The sequence below is a fragment of the Protopterus annectens genome, chromosome 11.part0, assembly GCF_019279795.1.
Source record: "Protopterus annectens isolate FY-2018-M chromosome 11.part0, PAN1.0, whole genome shotgun sequence".
Lineage (NCBI taxonomy): Eukaryota > Metazoa > Chordata > Ceratodontiformes > Protopteridae > Protopterus > Protopterus annectens.
In genome coordinates, this window is record NC_056745.1 from 1077655629 (window position 1) to 1077668972 (window position 13344).

At 41.3% G+C, this 13344-nt stretch overlaps 1 pseudogene; it reads right to left on the bottom strand.

The window, feature by feature from the left end:
• Positions 1–2600: 2600 nt before the first annotated feature.
• LOC122815025 overlaps positions 2601–13344 on the bottom strand; it is a 33518-nt pseudogene continuing 22774 nt past the window's right edge.

The window sequence follows — 13344 nt, forward strand, 5'->3', positions numbered from 1 at the left end:
TGTAGTTGAAAGATGCATTTGTATTCAGATGTAGAGATGTATTTTAAGTTAGTAATAAATTTATCCAGTTTTCAGGTATCCTTAACAGAATGCAGATAAATCCCCATTTTATCATTATCACAATGCAGCTATAGGAGGTTATGTCATATATTGTAGGGTTAAATATTCAGTGCATGTATGAATCAAATATTAATCCTATGAGGAGGTTTATAAGGTGTATAGGTGTGGAATTTAGAATGTTATATAGCTAATTTATTGTAATGTTTTGTTCCTGTTGACAGACAGAGAAAATTAATAGAAGAATAGTTGCTGAGTTTTTAGGATTATTAAGGGAAGGAGTAGTCAGATACAGGAAATATAAGGAACAGGTGCAGAGATATTTCTTTTTTACCTTTTATTTCAGGGAAGTTCTTATTTTCTTTAGATTGGTCTGGTAGTAACTGGAATAAAGTTCCAGAGTTTTGCTGCAAAGAAAGATCAACAGTAAACCTCCCTTAAAATTTCAAGATTTTTTTTGTATGATGGCCAGGTTTTGGATTTTGGACAATAACTCTGTTCAACATTCTGAGTAACCACGTTAAGCAAGAGTAGAATTTGGAAAACCCAACATTTTCCTCAAAATACCATCTATTTTATTAGATATTATATTTGATATGTATATATTAGATATATTTTTTGAAACAGTCACTAAGGCCATTGATGAGGGTAAGGCAGTTCACACAGCCTACCTTGACCTAGCAAAAGCATTCGACACAATACCCCACTCGGGCATCATAGAAAAGCTCACCAGCTTAGATGTAAACCCATATGTCACAAGATGGGTTGCAAACTGGCTCAAGGACAGAACACACAGGGTTAGAGTTGCTGGTGCCATGTCAGACTCTAAGCCGGTCACGAGCGGTGTCCCACAGGGCTCAGTCCTGGGCCCCATCTTGTTCGGCATTTATTTTTCTGAAGTGCAGGCAAACATAGGGGGATTGTGGCTGACAAAATTTGCAGATGACTGCAAACTGGGCACCATAATTGACACTCCATCAGACACAGTCATCCTCCAGAAAGGTCTCATAGAAATGGATAACTGGTGCCAGAGCCTTAAGCTAAATGCCAAAAAATGTATAGTCATACCCTTTGGGAAAAACAAGGTAACCCCTAATTACCACATAGGTGGTAATCCATTAAACACGGAAGAAGTTATCAGGGACCTGGGGACCCAAGTTGACAGTAACCTCTCTTTTGACACTCACATTGCCAAAGTGGTTAGGAAGACCTTCTACATTGCCCACCTGATCATGAAGGGATTCACATCCAGATCAGGAGAGGTCATTGTACCCCTGTACTCTTCACTTATCAGACCAATGATTGAGTACAATGCCCCATTCGGAATGTACCTTACCCGACACCTGCAGCAGTTGGAAAGACCCCAAAAGTTCCTCACCAAAAGGATAAAGGGGCTCAAACATATGTCATACGATGCCCGACTGAAAAAACTCCAGCTCTATTCAGTCGCATACAGTCTGCTCAGAGGTGATCTGTGCCTGACATACAAGGCCATGTCCAACCCGGAATTAATGGACATGCTCCACCTCAAAAAATCCAAATCCACCAGAGCCACGAGAGCAAGAGACTTAAACCTCAACATGGATATAAATAGGACGTGCTGGAGGGACAGATTCATCACCCAGAGACTCCCTACACTATGGAACAGAATCCCAGTCCATGTGAGGCAGAGCCCCTCACTGACTCTGTTCAAGAGAAATCTTGATGAGTGGATGGGAGATCGTAGGTTTACCCCGGGAATCATCTCTGTATCACTGCTGGACAGAGGCACAGCAAACTAATGGGTATAGTATTCTCATCCTAAGGGGTGGTGAAAGCCACACACACTCTGGCTAGGCTTATAAATGCCCTAGGGCAGATAGCCTAGTATGAACCTATGAACCTATTTCAACTTATCTTTGTTACTCAACAGTTAAATAAGCTGTTGTACCCAAATGGCCATCTACTCTTGAAATGAGTGGCCTAGGCAATATGAATAACTGGAATTATTCAAGTGTAGGCTAATAGGAAGAAAAGAGGGCCCAAACCCAACCACTTTTGCACGTTAGGCATTTCAGGAACTACTAACATTATATATCACTAAGTGAAATGCCACATTACAAGCTGCAGCTATCTCTCTCCATTAATGATACTGACATTGCATTGTAACTGTTTATTTCTGTTTCATTGTGTTGACAAATTAAGACCCAGATATCCTATGACTTTTTTCAAGCAACTCACAAGGTGGTATATACTGAAAAGGAAAAAATGGGTGGGATATCATGTAATGTAAACAAAACAAAAAGAAATCCTCGTAACAACTGGGTCCAGAAGAGAGACGTCAGACTAGTATGGAGAAATAAACCTGTTTGTTACCTTTTACCAGTCTGACGCCTCTCTTCTGGACCTGTTTGTTACTAGCATTCCTTTTTGTTTAGTTTTTTTTTTCTTGTAGTGTCCAATTCTTGGTTTTACTATATCGTGGAAAGTCACCAGCTCCATGCTTCTCAACAGTTATGATTAACGTAAAACCTGTGACTTTTACATTTAGACTGTGCCATGCTTCACCTTAACTTAATGTCTTCATCATGTTCCTTGGGATCTTTAAATTCCTCCTGAACTACCTTTAAAACACCTAGATAATGAGAAAAAATAAATCCTCAAGACTGCAGAACTGTAACAAGATGCTTCTTCTAGCAACTTGCTGCAATTATTAATGACTAAACGCATTAATTAAGGTAGCTGCAATATCACTATGACTGCTTAAATGAAGGTCGTGACTGCACTTACTCCCTATCAGCAACTGTTTTGAAGTGCTGATTTTGTTCCCTAATATCTTGAACCTGGGGCAACCACACCTTTTGCCCCACAGTAGTTATGCCATTGAATGTGGCACTCCTTTATCCCACACTTTAGGAAAGAGTTTTTTTTCCTTTCCTCAGTTTTTCCCTTGAAAGTAGTCTAACTCTCAACCTAAGCACTTAAAAAGCATCCTACAGTCCAGCACTTGCTCAGACCTAATAGCAAGCACTAATATACCCGGACACTTGATTGCCCATCAGGGCAAGGCTCATTATTTACCCCTCACCAACCAAGCGACTAAGCAGCTCACCCTACTATTCAGGCATGACCAAAGGGAAATTTCAGGTATACTCTCCAGTCCAGCTGGTGAACCTGTGTATCCTGAGGCAATATTACAACTGCCTCATGTACACAGACAACCCTCTCATCCTACCACAAAACATTAACATATGCGAGAGATGCAATTGTATAGCTAAATTGGAGGCTAAGCTCTCTCCACCCAAGGCAGGAACAGGCAGTCATGAGGAGGTTAACACTTGCACCACACCTCCAGCCTCACATAGACATACTAAACCAGCACTGGCAAAAAATACACATAAATACACAAAATCATACTCGGAGACTCTAAATAAAAACCTGCAAAAGCATCAGAGACCTCCAAAGCAGACACCCAAAAAACCTGCACCTCCTGTCACAAACCAGACAACACATAAAACACAAAATCAGTGTGCTGCATAATCACAGCCCTTAAGGTGAAATAACATACCTAACACAGTAGTAATAGCTGACTCTATAGTCAGGCACACTGACGTCCCACTCACTAGGCTGGACAAGGAGAAGGTCACTGTTAGCTGCCTGTCGGGAGCCAGAATCCGCCACATAACACAAGCACTCAGGTCATTCCAGAACAAGTACAAATATGACTCTGTCATTGTTCATGCTTGTGTGAATGGCCTGAGACGTACCTCCCTGGACTACATGAAAAGAGACATGGAAGAGCTTTCTGATCATGTAGCCCAGACAGGTATGACCCTGACCCTGAGTAACATCCTGTCTTCACCAAGAATGATACCGCAGTATAAAGAAAAAATGATCAATTTCAACAATTGGCTAAACTTCTGGTGTCATTCAAAGGGGATCCAGTGTCTGTCAGCCTGGGATGACATGCTTGACAAGCTTCATTGCTTTGCAAGAGATGGCTTGCACCTGTCACCCCTAGGCTTTTGAATAGTAGCCAAGGCTCTTGCTGCCCCCACAGTGCTTTTTTTAGGCAAGGTTCAAAAGTCAAACCCACCTCCGTAAACAGCACAAATAAAAAAATGAGGGTTATGCTACTCAGTGCCAGGAGTTTAAATCTCAAAATGCACGTGCTCGAAGTACTTTTCATTATGGAGAACATCAACATCTGTGCAGTAACTGAAACCTGGTTCAAGGCTCCACAGAGCACCCCAGTACTACCGGGCTACAACTCATACCACACATTTTGGCCACAGAACATGGACCAAAACACAAAAGAAGGAGGTTTGTCCATATTCATCAAGGATACTTGCACCTCCAGGTTAGTGGTGCAGCATGATACCTCTGAGATCATCCATGTGCAACTAATATTGGGAAAATCTGCAATGCAAATTGTGGCCTCCTACAGATCACCCTCCATGACCCAGGACCACCACTCTGCCTTTCTGGAGACACTGAAAAACATAAAGTTCCTATCGAACACCTTGATATTGGGCAATTTCAATTACCCTACCATTAACTGGAAAAACTACTCAAGTACAAACTCCCAGGTCCAGCACTTCCTGGAATTTATCAACTCAAATGCCCTGGATCAACTGGTAAACTCCCCTACCAGAGGTAAAAACATATTGAACCTGGTCATCACCAACATGGGCAACAGGTGTTCCGCACCGAAGGTCAACCCATCACTGGTTAGATTAGACCATAAACTAATCACTCTGGATGTCCACACCGCACCACCACCCCCAACCAAGGAAACCACAGTGAAAAGCTTTTCTATAGCAAACTTCACCTTACTTAAGACAGAGATGGTAAGTTTCACAGCCCTCACGCTAAAGGATAACAGTGTCCAAGATAAGTTTCACAGCCCCCACGCTAAAGGATAACAGTGTCCAAGATGCAGGAACCTTTACAAATGCACTCTATGAGCACCTACAAGGATGCATGGATCGTGCCATCCCTAGCAAAACCAAGACTCACTCCCCTAAGAGAAGGAAACCAGTCTGGTGGACCCCTGCCATAAACAGGCTATACAATAGAAGGATGAAACTAGTTCAGAAAAAAAACAAATCCCAAGAAGGAAAGACATCCCTGATCAGTATCAGTAAGAAACTAAGGTCCCTCATAAAATCATCCAAGGCTAACTTTGAAAGAAAAATAGCCAAGGATTCGAAAGATAGCCACAAAGCCTTCTTTAGCTATGTCAAAAATCTAAGTGGCAACTCACAGATATGCTCTGAGCTAGTGCAAAATAGTACAAAATATACTGAAACTACTGATATTGCCAACATCCTGGCAGATAGATTCAGTGCAAACGTCACCCCACTCTCACCCCCAAATGGGCCCACAACAATACCGGAAAAGTGTGGTGTCCCAGAAATCACAGACGCACAGGTCAAAACAGCCCTTTCAAAAGCCAAAAGCACAGCATCAATGGGGCCAGATGGTGTCCCAGGCTGCGTTTTGCACAAACTACAGAATGAACTAACCCCCCCCCCCCCCACCTAAACACACTGTTCAACCTCAGCCTCTCCACAGGCTACATGCCCATAGAATGGCGCACAGCAATGGTTCTTCTGCTCCACAAAGGAGGGGCCACAACTGACCCTGGTAACTATTGCCCCATAAGCCTGACTAGCCTGGTCTGCAAGGCTGTGGAGCACATCATCATGGAACTCATTAACAAAGATATTGGAAACCTTCAAACACTTGACCCAACCCAGTTCAGCTTTGTTAAGGGCAGATAATGCCTACTAAACCTGGTTGACTACTTTGAGACAGGTCACCAAGGCCATAGATGAGGGGAAGGTGGTTCACACAGCCTACCTTGACCTTTCCAAGGCTTTTGACACCATTCCCCACTCGGGAATTATAGAAAAACTCACCAGCCTGAACATAAACCCCTACGTCATGAGATGGGTTGCCAACTGGCTTACAGACAGAACTCACACAGTAAGAATAGCGGGCTCCAGGTCCGACTCTAAACCAGTCAAGTGGTGTCCCACAAGGCTAGATCCTGGGACCCCTACTGTTCAGCATATACTTCTCAGAAGTACAGGCAGACACAGGAGGACTATGGCTAACCAAGTTCGCCGATGACTGCAAATTGGGAGCTATAACTGACTCTCTGGCTGACACAGACATTCTCCAAAAGGGCCTTACTGAGACGGACATCTGGTGTCAAAGTCATGGTTTCAAGCTAAATGCCAAAAATGCATAGTCATCCCATTTGGGAAAAACAAAACACCCATGAATTACCACATAGGTGGCAGCCCCCTTAATACAGAAAAGGTAATAAGAGATCTGGGGACCCAGGTAGATAGTAATCTCTCCTTTGACAATCATATTGCCAAAGTAGTTAGGAAATCCTTCTATATAGCTCATCTAATTACTAAAGGGTTTGCATCTAGAAATAAAGAGGTTATAGTGCCCCTCTACTCATCATTCATCACACCCATCATAGAGTACAATGCCCCATTTGGGGATGTACCTCACAAGATACTTTCAACAGCTGGAAAGACCACAAAAGTACCTCACCAAGAGGATTACTTCCTCAAACAGATGTCCTATGCAGCCTGACTGGAAATACTCCGGCTGTACTCAGTGGCATATCGTTTACTTAGAGGTGATCTCTACCTGACTTACAAAGCCATGTCCAACTCAGAACCGATGGACATACTCCACCTAAAGAAATCCAAGTCACTGCGAGCCACTCGCTCTAGTGAGCTAAACCTCACCACAACAATAAATAGAACATGCTGGAGGGATAGTTTCCTGTCACAGAGACTCCCCATGCTTTGGAACAAAATTCCTAACTGCATTAGGCAGAGCCCCTCAATAACACTCTTCAAGAGAAACCTTGACGAGTGGATAGGTAACAGAAAATACACCCCTGGGATCATTTCATTGGCTCTTCTTGACAGAGACTCAGTTAGTTAATCAATGGAGTGGCGAAAGCTGACACACTCTGGCTAGGCTTATAAATGCCCTTGGGCAGTTAGCCTAGTACCTACCTGTGAACCTATGAACCTATGAAACGAATTTATGTTTATTTGTTTACATTTGTTTACTAGGATAGTGAGTTGATCATAACTAGTTTAGACACAGCCTGGGTGAAGTAAATAAAATAAAACAAAGAATACTGTAAGCATTATTCTTGCTTACACACAGCAGCATGGGCAGTTAATATATTGCCAAGAAGGAGGAAAGAATAAATATATAATTATAATGAAAAATTTCTCTGCATGCTACATATCAGTTTAAGCAGTATTTACATTACAGTTGTAATACTTTAAACTATATAAATTATAGTGCTCCATACACATGAAATAATAATAATAATAATAATAATAATAATAATAATAATAATAATTAAAATACCCACTTGTTAACCAAGTAGGCTCACTAGACAATAGTTCCTTTTCATGGGTGACCATGGAGTAATGTCTAGTTAAGTCACTTGCTCAAGTTCTCACTGTAGGCAAATGAGATCTGAGGGAATTAAACTTTGTGCCATCTTGCAGCTTTAACTGTATGTGCCAAATGTCAGAATAAATGAAAGCAGTGGGCGAGAAAGGAGAAGTGTGCATAGGTTAGCTGATATGACCTCTTTAGACTCATGAGCATTGGACATCATCGAGGAAATAACTTTCTAATTGTAGTCAGAAATTTGAGTGTGTGGAGAGTCCTTTTAAGTGACAGAGAAGAGAGTGCTAAAGAGTAGGGATTAGAGTAGAGAAGGATTGTTTGGTACAATGTAGTTCAGATCTGGGGGTTAAGAATGTGGGAGTTGTCTGAGAGTAGTTCCTCTGGTTATAGGAGGATGTTTGTTTTTTAGTATGGATGCTAGTGGTTAGATTTTTTTTAAGATGAAGTTTAAAAAGCTGAGTTCTGAGGAAGAGGCCATCCCTCTGTTTATATGTAGCTACTTAACTTTGGAAACATAGAGGCAATAGTGCTATTTGAGAGTTGAGTTTGTGATGAAATGCCAGAGTTAATTGACTATGATCTGTAGAGTGCCAAAGTGTTTTTTTTTTCCATCCTGTACTTATTGCAGGGTAAATTGTGATGCATGTGCTGTATAATTCCAGTAAAGTCATTTCAGAAGAGCACCAAGAAACTATTACATTTTTCTTACATAGTGCTTTTTTCCCCCTTTATTCTAGCCTCAAGAGTGACAAATTTAAAGAATACAGATCTACGCAGGATCCTCAACAATTTGTACTCAAAGTTATTTGAGTACTTCTTTGGGCATCATTCTGTCTTTTCTTGAAAACTTGCATTAACTCTATCTGCTGTTTGTCACATCATCTTTGACATCATGTAGACAGTTGTAATAAGGGAGTGGATACTAAATATAAGCCCTTTACAACCTTAAGAAAACAAAATACTTTGGAAGGTCACTGACTCTATCATAGATTATATATATATATATATATATATATATATATATATATATATATATAGAGAGAGAGAGAGAGAGATTTATATCTATTTATCAATCTATCTATAATTTTATGAATGGGTGCCTTACTAGTGACAGATGACTACTTTCATACCTCGGCTTGTAAGGTCTACAATTATTAGAACTACAATTATATTCTAATTCTGCACAAAAGCAGTGCATGGAAGAGATGACTGCTCAGGGAACATCATCAGGATTCATGGAAAAGCTGAATTATGCATGACACAGATCTGTAGTATTCATAGTTCCACAATGTCCAACAGTGCTAAGAGTCCCAAATTTGCACTGCAAAATACATGTTGAAATGACCTATTGATGACATACAAATGGGAATGGATAAGGAAATGAGGTCCTAATAATATACAAATGCATGCAAGGTTAATATGGTCATAGTTCATAGTTGTATAAGGGGGAAATTACACAGCACTATGATTCTGAGTATAAAACTGTAAAGCATGCAAAGAATATCCACGTTGCAGATACAATGAATGCTGGGGTAGTAGCACTGGTCATGTAATGGCATAAAATGGCTATTAACAGTGCAGTTTGGAGCCATAATTTCTAAGTTTGGTTTATGGCACCAAAGGAAGCAGTACCTCTATCTGGTAACATGCCACAGCTTCTCTAATCTGGAGATTAATGATCACTTTAATCCTACAATTCTTGTTTGACATGTGCCACCCTTACACAGAATTTGGAAAAATGTGGGATCTCCCCATACCTATGGAGCCTGGGGTATTTATAGCTCTTTTTACTCTACCTATTGGGAGCCATTAGAGAATAACAGAGATGCCTTGGGTGTTTCTCCAGCCTTCATCTCCAGAACACTCAAAATATGTGTAAACATAATGCTTCTAAATGAGTTAAAGCATGTATAGTTTTGTAGAACACTGCAGGAAACACATAATACTATATATGCTTCCATAACACTGCCCACCCCCCTGAGGTGTTGGGTTCCATAAATTGCATACATTTAGCAATAAAGGTCACATCTGGTCCACATGGCAACAGGAATTATATCATTTTATTAAATGGCAGGTAGTGCATAATGGATGGGGTAGTATTATCTATGTGCCTGAGTAGCAGACAAGCAGTTCTGATGATTCAAATATATGGCACATATTTGATCTATATCCCTACTGCCTGCATACTGAAGTTCCACAGGCCCATCAAGTTGGCAAGTACAGGAACTGAATGGGACAATCTTTATAGTATATTCCTAAGTATATATTATGTCAAATGTATGAAACCACCATATGTTGAAAAATCATTGCAAATGATGCAAAATGTCCACTATAGCTGTGGTTTATGATGTCTGTATAGCACCCACTGACCATGGCTGGAATCCAGTATAACACTGTACATGCATGCATGTGGAGCATCATACAGCATGTGATTAGTCTACTCAGACTCCACTTATTCTGCCTTGATATGTTTGGGAGGGCACTCTAGTATGATTCTGACACAACTACAGGATGTTTTTAGCATACTGCATGCTCTATAATATGCCAGTGAAGAAACAGCAGACACAGTCCCAGGATACTGCTATGGGTAGAACACACATACACATGGCCAGCAGGGAAGGTCAGTGAGACTGAGATGAAACAGCAACAGCCAGCATCCCTGCAGTATTCCTTCCAGATAGTAAGGGGCACAGTACTTGACAGAGCAGGTGAGGCACTGACAGCTAGTTGTGAATTATCGCCCTGACAAGCACATAGTGACAGTGCAGTGCCACACAGAACTAACATGATATATGCAATGTTTCTATTGGGTTATGCTAGTCAGTGCATGGTCTGGTCACACTGTGCATCAGACATTCTTACATATATCACACAGGAAGAAGGGTGGAGTTTGTCACAGTTCTCATCATGTGCAGTGCTGGCTAGAAACATAATAGCACATGGCTATCGATATACATGCTGAGGAGGTAGAATGTCACAAGAGGAGGAGATGGAGGTCTTGAGGTGATGCATACTCGATACAGGTAAGGAAAGAGTGTCCTGTGATACACTTTCACTACACAGCCACCCCAGGTATGTGCCATCATTGAGCATTCGACAGCACTGCCATACTGGGTAGTGATAGTGACAGTGGCACAGACCTAATGAGGCATATAAGTACTTTGTCCCAAGGGCTCAAAGTTCTTGTGGTGCTATTGCCAGAGCGGGGTGACATCCACAGGAAATCCATACAGCACAGTAGTTGGTGCCATGATGGAATGGACTGGATGGAAGCAGACTGTGCAGAGAATATGGTCTGGCACATTTGCTGATTGACTTCAAGTTTTGCCTGCATATCAGTAGTCAAATGTGACCCGTGACATATCTGGAAACTCTGAGGGGGTGCATAGTTCTAGGCATACCCACATAATGTGCAGCACACTCATCTGCTGATACAACCACAGGGGGAGAAGTGATGGTACTCTCAGCCAAAGGATATCCTTCCCTACTGCTCATAGTAAGTAGCCAGACTGTATAGCCTTGGCTTCAAATGTAGGTGAGGCCACACCTTCACAATGTACTGGTAGTTCAGTGTCCAACTAGGATGGAGACAGTGTCAATCCATCATTTGTCTTTTACTCAGGTATTTATCTCTTGCCATCATCATTAGCTACTGTATGGGTGCCAATATCAGCCAGTTGTGCTACCCCAGCCTCTAAACTTGTAACTACAGCAGTGCTCTACCCTTTTAATACACAACAAAAGGCACTCCTGCATAATGAATGCTTAAGCTACAACAATGTCCTTGTGGCACCTGCAGTGTTGCTGTAGAGAAATCTGCCGAACTCAGTAGTAACTTGATACATTATACATTGAAATGTTTGAAATGTTTTGGAGTGGATCCAACTAAAATTCAGTGTCCACTCACCCAAGGATGATTCCAATACAGCTGTTCCCCTTCAAGGGCTCCAAAAACTGCTGTCTGCTAGCCTGCTTCTCATTGGTGGAACCCCACGTCACGGCTCACCTCTCTGTTGCAGTGGAATGTATCTTTGCCTTAGCATGGTGTAGTATGTCAGTAAACCACTTATAATGCTGTGGTACTGTGCAGTAGTGTTCCACCCATCACTTACACCTCTGTCACACCTGCTTCTGTAAAGGTTAGTTAGCACCTCCTCTCTGCAGCAGATTCTGTCTGTGGATCCTGAGTGCTGGTAGAAGAGTGACTTTTTCAGTGAGGATAAAAATGTCCATTATCTGATGTTCACCTGATTCTCAAGGCATGCAAACAATTGTAAGTATGTGATACAGAGCTATAGACTGCATACTATTGGAACTGGTATGACAGCTACAGATAACAGGAATCCTTTGCTGTACCATACTATGTTTGAAGAGGCAGATATGGCAACATGCCAATTAAAGTTGTAGGCACAGATATGAGAATAGATATAGCATGTGTACCTGCCACATGCTGATACATATGCACTCCTCACAGGAATCATCTGTTGTGACATACACACTCCTCACAGGAGTCATCTGTTGTGCTAAGACTGTACTGGGTAAGCAGCCATCCCTGCAGCAAACAGTAAGGGACACTTTGAGAAACACCTGTGACTCACATCTGCCTGGGAGGGAGATGCATGTGTAGTCACAGGAATGCTGTACTCAACACTACAAGCAACTACACAGATTACATATGACATACCTACAATATAAATAACAGCAGCTTGCAGAGAGCAATGCAATGTAATCTGTATACAATACACACATGCAGGCATTATTTCTAGTTTTATGTTATGTGAATCCCAGTTCCAAGGTGTAAATAGTATCACACAGATGAAGAGAAATGTTCAGAGCTGTCTATACATCCATAATGTGCTGCTGTCCCCCCAGATAGCACTGCCAACATATCTGGTATACCTTCCAAACACTGCACAGTCTGCCATGCCAGCATTACAATGCAAATCTTATACCTCCTTACACAAGGTATAGATAGATTAGGTCGACTGAATGAATGTCTATGAATCTGTTTAATGTGTTGGTATGCATCTGTAGATTAAGGTACAGCCTGTTGTCTAAGGCAGGGTACTGTTTCTGTTACTGTTTTCTCATTTAACAATGTGGAATCATTTTCTATCCACCTCTGCTGCTTCCACTCAACACATATTCATTGTTGGATTTTATTCCTTACTGCAACTGCAGCAAGTGTTTCTCTGCCATACCATTTTACTGCTAGCATTCTGTCACAAGTCTTTGTGGTCAGAAGTTACCTCACATTACAGTATTTCCTCATATTTTTTTCATACTGGCCAAGGCTAACTATTCCAGATTTATTGTCGTAATTATATTTATTATTAGCCAATCATGCACTCCATATCAGCAAGACAAGTGAAAAAAAAAACAGTGCTACTTTTAGTCTTCAAATTAGACCTGGTATTAACTTCTCTGACAGTAACTTGAGCAAAACATAAAACCAGATGTTTAATATAATATAATTTTATGTAGAAATTCCTCTTGAGCACTTAGCAATAGACCTGACTGTTATGACATCATGAACAACTAAGAGTGTGAAGCACACAAGTGATGCGATACGGTAGCATTAGTCACACAAGTGATGTGATACTGCAGTATTAGCCATGCAAGTGGTGTAATATTGCAGTGTTAATAAAACTAGACCAGCCACTAGTGCATTGTATTACAGAAAATGTAGTGCACTCTGTAACATGACCTGTAGCTACTGCAGAAGCAAGACTACAAACAGAAAAATGTCTTGCACTTAGTGTTTCTCAAGCAAGTCTTGGGAGTTGCTTAAGCCAAATGCGAGGCTACATGTGGGGACAAGGCCCTAATAGGACAGACAAG